Source organism: Globicephala melas, chromosome 10 (genome assembly GCF_963455315.2).
Source record: "Globicephala melas chromosome 10, mGloMel1.2, whole genome shotgun sequence".
In the NCBI taxonomy this organism is placed as follows: Eukaryota; Metazoa; Chordata; class Mammalia; order Artiodactyla; family Delphinidae; genus Globicephala; species Globicephala melas.
In genome coordinates this window covers 73,439,297-73,450,111 of record NC_083323.1, presented here as the reverse complement: position 1 = coordinate 73,450,111, position 10,815 = coordinate 73,439,297, and positions in this window count along the sequence as shown.

The following is a 10,815-nucleotide window of genomic DNA, read 5'->3' as shown; positions in this document are numbered from 1 at the left end:
AGGTCACAGACACCCCAAAACACACCACAGGATGCGGTCCTGCCCACCTGAAAGACAAGATGCAGCCTCATCCACCAGAACACAGGCACCACTCCCATCCACCAGGAAGCCTACACAACCCACTGAACCTACCTTAGCCATTGGGGGCAGACACCAAAAACAGCAGAAAATACGAACCTGCAGCCTGCAAAAAGGAGACCCCAAACACAGTAAGTTAAGCAAAATGAGAATACAGAGAAATACACAGCAGATGAAGGAACAAGGAAAAAACCCACCAGACCAAACAAATGAGGAGGAAATAGGCAGTCCACCTGAAAAAGAACTCAGAGTAATCATAGTAAACATGAGCCAAAAGCTTGGAAATAGAATGGAGAAAATACAATAAACGTTTAACAAGGACCTAGAAGAACTAAGGAGCAAACAAACAATGATGAAGAACACGATAAATGAAATTAAAAATTCTCTGTAAGGAATCAACAGCAGAATAACTGAGGCAGAAGAACAGAAAAGTGACCTGGAAGATAAAATAGTAGAAATAACTACTGCAGAGCAGAATAAAGAAAAAAGAATTGAGGACAGTCTCAGAGACCTCTGGGACAACATTAAACACACCAACATTCGAATTATAGGGGTCGCAGAAGAAGAAGAGAAAAAGAAAGGGACTGAGAAAATATTTGAGGAGAATACAGTTGGAAACTTCCTTTATATGGGAAAGGAAATAGGCAATCAAGTCCAGGAAGCGCAGACAGTGCCATACAGGAAATATCCAAGGAGAAACATGCCAAGACACATATTAATCAAACTATCAAAACTTAAATACAAAGAAAAAATATTAAGAGCAGCAAGGGAAAACAACAAATAACATACAAGGGAATCCCCATAAGGTTAACAACTGACCTTTCAGCAGAAACTCTGCAAGCCAGATGGGAGTGGCAAGACACATTCAAAGTGATGAAAGGGAAAAACCTACAACCAAGATAATTCTACCCAGCAAGGATCTCATTCAGATTTGACGGAGAAATTAAAACCTTTACAGACAAGCCAAGGCTAAGAGAATTCAGCACCACAAAACCAGCTTTACTACAAATGCTAAAGGAAATTCTCTAGATAGGAAACACAAGAGAAGGAAAAAACCTCCAACAACAAACCCAAAAGAATTAAGAAAATGGGAATAGGAACATACATATCAATAACTACCTTAATGTAAATGAATTAAATGCTCCAACCAAAGGACACAGACTGGCTGAATGGACACAAAAACAAGACCCCTATATATGCTGTCTACAAAGGAACCACTTCAGACACATACTAGGGACACATACAGACTGAAAGTGAGGGGATGGAAAAAGATATTCCATGCAAATGGATATCAAAAGAAAGCTGGAATAGCAATTCTCATATCAGACAAAATAGACTTTAAAATAAAGACTGTTACAAGAGACAAAGAAGGACACTACATAATCATCAAGGGATCGATCCAAGAAGAAGATATAACAATTGTAAATATTTACGCACCTAAAATAGGAGCACCTCAATACATAAGGCAAATGCTAACAGCCATAGAAGGGGAAATCAACAGTAACACAATCATAGGAGGGGACTTTAACACCCCACTTTCACCAAAGGACAGATCATCCAAAATGAAAATAAATAAGGAAACACAAGCTTTAAATGACACATTAAACAAGATGGACTTAATTGATATTTATAGAACATTCCATCCATAAAGAACAGAATACGCTTTCTTCTCAAGTGCTCATGGAACATTCTCCAGGATAGATCATATATTGACTTGTCACAAGTCAAGCCCTGGTAAATGTAAGAAAATTAAAATCGTATCAAGTACCTATTCTGACCATAATGCTACAAGACTAGATATCAATTATAGGAAAAGATCTGTAAAAAATACAAACACATGGAGGCTAAACAATATGTTACTAAATTACCAAGAGATCACTGAAGAAATCAAAAAATACCTAGAAACGAATGACAATGAAAACACGATGACGCAAAACCTACGGGATGCTGCAAAAGCAGTTGTAAGAGGGCAGTTTATAGCAATACAAGCCTACCTCAAGAAGGAAGAAACAACTCAAATAAACAATCTAACCTTACACTTAAAGCAAATAGGGAAAGAAGAACAAAAAAACCCCCAAAGTTAGCAGAAGGAAAGAAATCATAAAAATCGGATCAGAAATAAATGAAAAACAAATGAAGGAAACGAGAGCAAAAATCAATAAAACTAAAAGCTGGTTCTTTGAGAAGATAAACAAAATTGATAAACCATTAGCCAGACTCATTAAGAAAAAAAGGAAGAAGACTCAAATCAATAGAATTAGAAATGAAAAAGGAGAAGTAACAACAGACACTGCAGAAATACAATGGATCATGAGAGATCACTACAAGCAACTCTATGCCAACAAAATGGACAACCTGGAAGAAACACACAAATTCTTAGAAATGCACAACCTTCTGAGACTGAACCAGGAAGAAATAGAAAATATGAAGACACCAATCAGAAGCACCAAAATAGAGACTGTGATTAAAAATCTTCCAACAAACAAAAGCCCAGGACCAGATGGTTTCACAGGCGAGTTCTAGCAAACATTTAGAGAAGAGCTAACACCTATCCTTCTCAAACTCTTCCAAACTATAGCAGAGGGAGAAACATTCCCAAACTCATTCTACGAGGCCACCATCACCCTGATACCAAAACCAGACAAAGATGTCACAAAGAAAGAAAACTACAGACCAATATCACTGATGAACATAGATGCAAAAATCCTCAACAAAATACTAGCAAACAGAATCCAACAGCACATTAAAAGGATCCTACACCATGATCAAGTGGGGTTTATCCCAGGAATGAAAGCATTCTTCAATATATGCAAATCAATCAATGTGATAAACCATATTAACAAATAGAAGGAGAAAAACCATATGATCATCTCAATAGATGCAGGAAAAGCTTTCCACAAAATTCAACACCCATTTACGATAAAAACCCTCCAGAAAGTAGGCATAGAGGGAACTTGCCTCAACATAATAAAGGCCATGTATGACAAACCCACAGCCAACACCGTTTTCAATGGTGAAAAACTGAAACCATTTCCTCTAAGATGAGGAAAAAGACAAGGTTGTTCACTCTCACCACTATTATTCAACATAGTTTTGGAAGTTCTAGCCACAGAAATCAGAGAAGAAAAAGAAATAAAAGGAATCCGAATTGGAAAAGAAGAAGTAAAGCTGTCACTGTTTGCAGATGACATGATACTATACATAGAGAATCCTAAAGATGCTACCAGAACACTACTAGAGCTAATAAATGAATTTGGTTATATAACAGGATACAAAATAAATGAACAGAAATCTCTTGCATTCCTATATACTAATAATGAAAAATCTGAAACACAAATTAAGGAAACACTCCCATTTACCACTGCAACAAAAAGAATAAAATACCTAGGAATAAACCTACCTAAGGAGACGAAAGACCTTTATGCAGAAAACGGTAAGACACTGAGGAAAGAAATTAAACATGATACAAACAGATGGAGAGATATACCATGTTCTTGGATTGGAAGAATCAACATTGTGAAAATGACAATACTACCCACAGCAATCTACAGATTCAATGCAATACCTATCCAACTACCAACGGCATTTTTCACAGAATTAGAACAAAAAATTTCACAATTTGTATGGAAACACAAAAGACCCTGAATACCAAAAGCAATCTTGAGAAAGAAAAACAGAGCTAGAGGAATTACGCTCCCAGGCCTCAGACGATATTACAAAGGTACAGTAACCAAGACAGTATGGTACTGGCACAAAGACAGAAATATACATCAATGGAACAGGATAGAAAGCCCAGAGAGAAACCCATGCACATATGGTCACCTTATTTTTCATAAAGGAGGCAAGAATATACAATGGAGAAAAGACAGCCTCTTCAATAATGGTGCTGGGAAAACTGGACAGCTACATTTAAAAGAATGAAATTAGAACACTCCCTAACACCATACACAAAAATAAGCTCAAAATGGAAAATGGATTAAAGACCTAAATGTAAGACCAGACGCTATAAAACTCTTAGAGGAAAACATAGGCAGAATACTCTATGACATAAATCACAGCAAGATCCTTTTTGACCCACCTCCTAGAGAAATGGAAATAAACACAAAACTAAACAAATGGGACCTAATGAAACGTCAAAGCTTTTGCACAGCAAAGGAAACCATAAACAAGATGAAAAGACAATCCTGAGAATGGGAGAAAATATTTGCAAATGAAGAAACTGACAAAGGATTAATCTCAAAATATACAAGCAGCTCATGCAGCTCAACATCAAAAAAACAAACAAGCCAATCCCAAAATGGGCAGAAGCCCTAAACAGACATTTCTCCAAAGAAAATATACAGATTGACAACAAACCCATGAAAGGATGTTCAACATCACTAATCATTAGAGAAATGCAAATCAAAAGTGCAATGAGGTATCACCTCACACCGGTCAGAATGGCTATCATCAAAAAAATCTACAAACAATAAATGCTGGAGAGGGTGTGGAGAAAAGGGGACACTCTTGTACTGTTGGTGGGAATGTAAATTGATACAGTCACTATGGAGAACCGTATGTCGGGTCCTTAAAAAACTAAAAATAGAACTACCATACGACCCAGCAATCCCACTGCTGGGCATATACCCTGAGAAAATCATCATTCAAAAAGAGACATGTACCAGAATGTTCTTTGAAGCTCTATTTACAATAGCCAGGACATGGAAGCATCCTAAGTGTCCAGTGACAGATGAATGGATAATGAAGATGTGGCACATATATACAATGGAATATTACTCAGCTGTAAAGAGAAACGAAATTGAGTTATTCATAGTGAGGTGGATTGACCTAGAGTCTGCCATACAAAGTGAAGTAAGTCAGAAAGAGAAAAACAAATCCCATATGCTAACACATATATATGGAATCTAAAAAAAAAAGAAAGAAAGAAAGAAAAAATGGTTCTGAAGAACCTAGGGGCAGGACAGGAATAAATACGCAGACATAGCGAATGGACTTGAGGACATAGGAAGGGGGAAGGGTAAGCTGGGACAAAGAGAGAGTGGCATGGACATATATACACTACCAAATGTAAAATAGACAGCTAGTGGGAAGTAGCCACATAGCACAGAGAGATCAGCTCAGTGCTTGGTGACCACCTAGAGGGGTGGGATAGGGAGGGTGGGAGGGAGATGCAAGAGGGAGGAGATGTGGGGATATATGTATATGTATAGCTGATTCACTTTGTTATAAAGCAGAAAGTAACACACCATTGTAAAGCAATTATACTCCAATAAAGATATTTTAAAATAATAATAATAAATAAATAAATAAAATGTGAATGACTGTTTTACATGTGATTCATCACAAAATCATAAAAGTGCAATTCTCCATTGTATATGTTTACAAATATATTCATGATGCTGACTAAGGTCCTCATATGACTGTGGCTTTGGTCTTGAAACATGCAGAAATTTTTTCTTGAATTTCTATCAAACACAACTACCCAGCTGCCATTAACAAGTGATGTGCAAAGTCAGAGAGGGTCAACGCTTGTAGGTTTGGGGAAAATTTTCTCCATTCTGTGAAGTGTCGAAGTCATTTATTGAACACCCACTAAGTGTAAAACAGGGCAGGACACTAAAATACTGAAAAAATGGACAACATATACTTTAAGTCTTTAAAGAGGTGATATTGACATTAAAATATGTGAGAAAATAACCAACAAAATGAAGAGTGCTATACTATCATTTTAGATAACAAATATGTGAGTTAAAATACATTTCTATGTGATCAAATATAAGCTGTTATTATTAAGGATTGACAACTATATTTGTATTGAGGAGAACTGTATTGAAGCAGCCTATGAACTTATTAATGGTTTACTGATTGATTGACTTATAGATCTTGGAAAGCAAAAATTTTCTTAAGGTCAAGTTGTAAAGGTAGGAAAGTAAAGACCATGTAGGATTTAAGATTGTGAAGAAGTTGAAAGACTTCCTAGGCAGATGAAATAGGGATATATTGGAATATAAGGAAAAGAACTTGCACTCCAGATAAGTGAATGCAGTTGGGTGAATGGATTATTTGCTGTATGAAAGAAGTGGGGAGAACTACTGGAAGTGGATTTTGGTGGATTAGAGTATGAGTATCTTGAATGCCAAGCTAGGGGATTGAGATTCCACCTGGCAGGCTGTTTTTGAAGGATGGCATGCCCAGGAAGCCAGGGCTGAGTAGTTCATTGCTAGTCATAGTCAGGGACTCAATCATTCAGCCTGGTTGTCTAATTTTTCTACTGCAGGAAATTCATATGAAGAAAGGTTGGGTGGAAGACTGTGATGGGCTGAAGACCACTTATCCTTACCCTTACTACTAAAATCACTAAAATGCTAAACCTTCAATGGAACAGCCTTCTGGCTTGACTAGGAACACTACTTCACAAATAAAGGATGAAACCAAAAGGTTTATCAAACTCAGACCTAGAAGTGGGGAGAATGGTGGGAAGGCTGCAAAAATAGTCAATCATTTAATACTGAATGGAGAATGAAGGACTCTAGAACTAACCTTTGGAGAAAAGAAAGAACAGAAAAGATAAGATTTGGAACACTCATTATTATTCCTGTTTTCATATAACAGGGTTTCTTGTCATCCAACTATTCGTTATCTACATCCTAATTTTAAGGTGTCTATAGATTCCAGCCCTTCTAAGTCAGCAAACTGCTCATCCTGTTTCAGAAAATTACTCACTGATGGATTCATAACATAAACATAATACCGTATAATAGAAATAAAATTCATATCAACTTTAAAGTGAAATTCTGAATTTTAAAGATATAATATCATGAAGCCATTGTAAATAATACCAGAGATCTGCTGGGTTAAACATACAAAGCCACTGATAAATGAGGATGTGTAGTTAACAATTTAAAACAGAGATACAATAGAAGTAAAAGAAAAAACAATTGAGTATCAAATAATTAAGAGAAGGCCTTGGAAAACTGTTGAATTTTTACCAGAATTAGCCTGTTTGAGCTGCTAACATTGAACATGCAGTGAAGGACAGTTTACTGTCCCATAAACCAGTTTTGCTGAAATAATCACTCGAAACAGAATGTAATTCTTTTTTTTAACTGTAGCACTTGTGCTTAATTAAAATTTAACCTAAATTTTACTGGCTATAAGAGAAAATATACTGGATTCGTTTATATAATAACATATTTTGACATAAATTTCAAATGAAAATTATTTTCAAATGTATTTTCAATTACTCTTCAGTCACTATTTACAGATGATTTTAAGTATCTCGATTTTTTTTTTTCATGTACAAATCATCCTTGAAAAATAAGGATTCTTTTACTTGAGTAGGACTTATCTTAATCCAGAGATCAGATCTAGGTCCAATAGACAAAATTTTAAAACTTAAAATTTTCTAATAGTAAAAGGCACTTAAAAAGTTAAAACCTCCTAACAGACCAGCATTCCGACTATAGAATCAGCTGATTTATGGGTAGTGAGCATTTTGTTATCAAAATACTCATCCACAGCTGAGTGAGCCTATAGCATGGATACATGGTAGATTTCTGTACCAGAAATTGGATGAGCTTGTGTGTGGATCTCCTTCCAAATGCTAAGATTTCAAGGGCTTAACTGAGACCAGAACAGCATTTTCCAAAGTTGCTAGAAACAAAGAGTCCTTTAAAATGTTCCACTGACAAAGGGTTGTAGAGCCAAATAAAGTTTAAAAACACTTCAGACCAAACTCTACTTAACAGTGAAATTCACAGAGCACATTATAGCTCATTCCACATCTCAAAAGTCCTCCAGTCACGAAGCATGTTTAAATTTACTGAACCCAGGATTTCTCAAGTTTATTTTACTACAAAATCCTTTTTCTTACTTTTTTTTCTTTTTTGTTGACTTCACATTCACTAATGTCCCATGGGAGCATAGGTGATATTCAAAATATTTAACAAACTTCAAGTGAAGGCACTAAACAATCAGAAGGCTGTCTGACTAATTAGACTGACCATAAAACTAGTGTTCTTTGGATCACTATTTAGAGGAAAAATCTGGTTTAAAACTGAGATCTTAATTGATAATCTAATGCCATCAATCTGCAAAGTTGCCTTAATTAGTAGGGTTTTTTTTTTCTTTTTTTTGGTTACAGTTGCTGGACTTAAAATGTAGCTGATATGATGTAAATCATTTCAAAAAGGTCAAATGTATGATGTCACATGTTCTCTAGCATCAAATCCATTTCACTAAGTCTAAAATAATCTCTTTCAAGAGACGCAATATTTTTTTTAACCCTGGAAGGTTCGGTTCTAACCTTAAAATAACTTAAAGACACTTTTCAAAACTAAACTAAAAATTGAAAAAAATAAATAATAAGTAGAAAAAGGCAAGAGCTAAAGTAAGAGACATTTTCACTGGCCATTAAAAAAATGCTCTTCTGAAATCTGATTTTTAAAAATTAATAAAAAAGACTGGCAATTAACTTATTTTCCCTGGTGACTACTGCCTGTTTGGGGTAATACAAACATTTACCTAGATAACTGTGATTTAGAAGTAGTAAGAATTATATTTTTGGTCTCTGTCCCAGTTTCTGCCACAGTTTCTAAAACCCTTGGGATTTCCTAAGTGATGAGATGATAATGGTGTCTTTTGTTACGTTAACAAGGTGATCTTTGGAAAGCACCTAAGGATGGGAGCGGGCAGCCTGTGGAGCCAACCTTGTGATTAGAGGTTGGAACTTTCAGTCCCACCCCCTTGACCTCAGGGCAGGGAAGAGCCACTCAAGATTGAGCTCAATCGCCCATGGTCAATGAGTCATTCAGTCACGCCTGTGTACTGAAGCCTCCATAAACCCCCAACGACAGGGTTCAGGGAGCTTCCCAGTTGGTGAGCACATGGAGATTTGGGGAGAGTGGGCTTCCATGCTTTCTCCCCATACCTCGTCCTATACATGTTTTCTCTCTGGCTGTTGCTGAGTTTTATCATTTTATAATACACCGGTTAATCTAGTTAATAGAATATTTCTGTGAGTTCTATGAGTCACTTGAGCAAATTAATTAAAGCTAAGAAGGGGGTCGTTGGAACCTCTGATCTGTGGTACAAGGGTCAGAAGCACAGGTGACAACATGTACTTGGTGACTGGCACCTGAAGTGTGTGTGTGCATTCCTGCTGGACTGAGCCCTTAACATGTGAGATCTGATGCTATCTACAGGTAGATAGTGCCAGAATTGAGTTGAATTATAGGACACCCAGCCGTTTGAGCACTGCTACGCTCTCTCATTGGAAATGGGGTGCTCAGGACCACTTAATGCTTTCCAGGCTCTGGCGTCTGTGAATTCATGACAACAGTAACCTCTGAAACATACACGTGTACCTTTGCCACAAAAAACTTCTGACAGACACAAAAGAAATTAATAAAAGTTGCTAAGAAAGGGGGTAAGGGACCTAACGTTGGTTGGATGAGGGGGAAAAATATTCCAGAAGGAATTACTACCACTATTTATCTTTTGATAGTATGTGATTTTTAAATATGTGATCTCATTAGATTTTCCAAACACAAATAAACAAGATAATTATCATTTTTTTAAAAAAAGGCTGAAGAAAACGTAGTTTTATATACTTCAGAAAAAAGAAAATTGAGGGAGGATTTGATTATAGTGTTCAGTAGGCCAAGAAATGTGAATAAAGAAAGAATTACTATAAAGGGGCCAGAAAAATGATTTAGGAGACAAGACTTTAGGAGACACTTTCTGATAAGCATAGCAGTAACTCTTCCCATTTCCTTTGTTTGTGGCCACGAATGGTTAAAGGCTCCTGTGAGAGGGCTACAAGGGGACTAGTGTCCACATCAAGTGGATAGCTTAGATCCTGATACCAACTACTGGAAATTATCCAGGGCCCAGGAAAGAAGTACTGGTAAGCTGCAGTTGCCAGCACGGTGCTTGCTAGATGTAAATATTTGTGGGTCTGCTAAATTAACGGTAAGACTATAATTCATAATATCTTGCACACAAACTAGATTGGTAAGTTTTCAGTGGATGACTTTATTACCATTCAGAACTCAGTTAGATGGAACAGTACTCAATGATTGAGAAATCAATCTTCCTCAATCTTCATGTATCACCATCTGCAAACATTGCTCTCTGTTACAGATTACCTGCCTTTAGCTATGGATGAGACAGTGAGATGCATTTCATTCTCCTCTTCCTGGACACACAGAACAATGACCTTTTCTAACCTCCCTTGGAGCCAGGCAGAGGTCAAGTTTTTGCATTCTTGTTGAAAGGGTATGGGTCTACCACTTTCAGGCCTGGCCAGGAGATACTATGCATGATTGCCCATGTTCCCTTCTGCTGTAGTTTAGGTAGTCATGCATTTAAGACAACACCTCAAGGTGGAGGGGGCATGGGTTCCTGATTCACTACTTGAAAGCAATCTGCTAAGAATGAACCACCTAATTCACACTGGTCTCTGACAAGAGAAATAAACATTTATTAAGTTAAGACACTTGGCTTTCAGGAGTGTTTGTTAGACTACCTAGCATCAATTACCTTGAGTAATTCATTGCTAAACTGGTACACTGGTAATAACCACGGACTAGTGATGAGTCTACTTAATTCCAATCCTCTCCATTTCTCATTGCTGATTTACTCTATACTCACCAGAAATTATTTTTCATAGGCCTTCTTGATGACCATGTCAGTCTAGAATTACCCATAGTACCTCTATGTCTATCTCTTCCTCCA